The sequence below is a fragment of the Nicotiana attenuata genome, unplaced genomic scaffold, assembly GCF_001879085.1.
Source record: "Nicotiana attenuata strain UT unplaced genomic scaffold, NIATTr2, whole genome shotgun sequence".
Classification (NCBI taxonomy): Eukaryota; Viridiplantae; Streptophyta; class Magnoliopsida; order Solanales; family Solanaceae; genus Nicotiana; species Nicotiana attenuata.
The window spans coordinates 57,909-60,722 of record NW_017675590.1 but is presented as its reverse complement, the minus strand read 5'-3'; the positions used below and the strand labels follow the sequence as shown (position 1 = coordinate 60,722).

Genomic DNA, 2,814 nt, shown 5'->3' with positions numbered 1-2,814 from the left:
CCTTTCAATTATTCAGAACCGTGGAACTATATGATTCTCACATAAAATAGAGATACAATAACTTCAATTAAGAAAACTTACCTGAATCCATGATGTGTTTTCTTAATAAAATTGAGCGGAAGTCTTCTTCAGAGTTGCTGTTCTTGAGAAAATCAGTATTTCTCCCTCTTTTCCTTGACTATGTTCTTTTCAGAATAGAATAGATGGAGTACGCTATTCTTCCTTTTAATAGGCAGAAAGAGGGACCATCAGTTAATTCCCACTTTCCATCAAAGTGGGTTAGTGGGGAGTTTTGACCATAATTAACTTCCCCTAATTTTATCCAAATATTAATTTAACAAAATATATTTATATTAAACCAAAATACTCACGTGGGCCATATTTTACACCGCAAACTTTCAAACCCAGCCCGCCCCGCCCTGCTAACGTTCAAACTCGCACCACTCCGCACCCGCACCGTCCCATTGCCATCCCTAATAAGAGGTAGCTGAGAAGGGAAATAATGACAATCATTTTAATTTTTAAACAACTTTTCCTTGTTACATTGAAGTTATTTTTTGGGTTTCACCAGTGAGGTCCTCTTTGGAAAATGGGTAATTACATGTCTAACAAGTCTGCTCAAGGCAAAAAGTTTGGAATTTCTACCTACTTGGGCCGTGTTAACTACCATCTCCTTGAAACAGTGGCAAAAGCCCAATTTTACAACTCTGAACTCTACCTGCTACTATGTGCTGGGACTGCTGGCATTTCGTTCATTGGCAATAATTCTCATGGACCTTAAAAATGAAAGAAGTATAGTTGCAGCCCCTATATTCAGTTTATCGCACAACGACTCACTTCTTAGCAGTTCAATTATATCATCACAAATTAGAGAACAAAAAATTAGACACTTTGACTATGTACTTGTAGACTGTATTTCAAACCATTATAACACAAATAAGAACAGATTGAATTACTGCCTTTCATTTACTTACCATGTTGTATTGTTCTTGTTATTATGTTTTGCGTGGATAATAAAAGAAAAAAAGCGTGTGCAGAATAAGAACAGCATATAATTAGCTTTTGTATCGATTTTATCTGGAAGATTTAGATGACGCGAATAAACATACAAAAAGAAAAACAAACAAACGCCGGCAAATGCCCGAGCGCCACACAAGTCCTTTTCTTTTTTCCTCTGAAAATACTTTTTCTTTCTCTGCTGGAAGTCCTTTTTTTGTATATTTTGGCAAGTTAGAAGTTAAATCAGCACATCTTTCATAGGATATATTAGTTTCATTTCGTTTCGTTTTTTAATACTCCTCGTTTCAATTTATCTGAACCTATTTTTTTTTAAGTACGGCAAAATAAAATGACATCTTTCTATATTTAGAAACAATTTATATTTATGCAATGATTTATAGCCGCACAAAATATATGTGCCTTATTTTACACCAGAAGTTCAATACAACAAGTCCAACAGTCTTTTTTTTTTTTTTTTTTTAACTCCGTACCCAACCAATTAGATTCACGTGAATTGAAACGGGTCAGTATATTAATATTTGAAATTACAAACTCATACTCATCTCGCTAACTTGCGAAGCTTCTCGAGTCCAGGACTACTGCAGTCTATGTCCCAGAAATAGTAAGAGAAATGCACTCTACGTTCAGCTAAAATGTTGGCTCCTGAACCTTTGCACATACTTAATTCTCATAAAACTATGAAATATATACTAGTATATATATGATACACTACAAAATCGTTCATTCGTTTATTCTACTATAATATATATGCGTTGAAACCTATTCAAATTCAATCAAAGTATACAAAAACATGCTCTGTTTTCTTCTGTTTGGCTGGGGAAGGGGTTCATTTTGCCAGAAAATTCACAAAAAAAACCCGAACAGAGTTACAGCTTATGCCGGAAGTGCAGTATTGTAACTGTACATTATTACAAATCTTGGGCCTTTGACATGACAGAAAGTCTGCTGGGCCGAGGCTGAAAATCGTCTCTACGCCTGAGTTGATGAGAGGAGGGCCGAATCAAAGCAGCAAGTGCTCTCTTTAACAACTCACCTTCCACTGTTCCAATTCTAACGAGTGAGTTCGTCATTGCTGATCTCCGCATATTTAACTGATGACTCGAGCGATAAGACGACGTACTAGACTGACCGCCACTCTGATTAGTATTTTTGTGAAGGCTACAACGAATGAACCTGGATGTGTTGTCGGCGAACACATACAATGCTTCTTTTGATTGGATGCTAATGGCCGTCGATTCTGCTGTGGATAACTTGGATAAGCAGAAATTGAACGGCCGGGAGAGGTGGAAAATCGTACGGAAGGTGAAGGGGATGCTGATTGACGAAGACTGACCCGGGTTGGGGACATGGGTCGGGTAAACAAATCAGAGCTTGAAGTAGAGAAAGTAGCAGGGGAGGAAGAAATAGTGGAAGAACAGAACCGACCCGAGGGTGAAATGGATCTCTGACAGTTGTGGTGCAGATTCGGATTATGCGATTTTCTTCTTGACGGTGATGACTCCATTGTTACCTAGTACAACTTCTTTACTAAATTCTGTAACTGAACGGTTGGATATCTACTTCGGCAAACATAAGAAACAATCGAGGGCACGGTTATATAGCAACTGAAAGGGAGGGCAAAGTTGTAATTTTAGTGAATTTGAGGGTGAAATAAAAGGAAAGTGGGGTCAAATTAGGCAGAACAACTTCCAAAACCTATGGACTCTCTGAAGGCAACTGTATTACGTATATCCACGCGACAATAAGGGTAGTGATTCGAACGCGTCATGTCATTGTATTGTGGCGCGTCTTTGG

The 2,814-nt window shown here is 37.9% G+C and overlaps 1 pseudogene; it reads right to left on the bottom strand.

Moving 5' to 3' along the window:
- Positions 1-1,684: 1,684 nt before the first annotated feature.
- Positions 1,685-2,596, bottom strand: LOC109220239 (annotated as a pseudogene).
- Between the last annotated feature and the right edge of the window lie 218 nt (positions 2,597-2,814).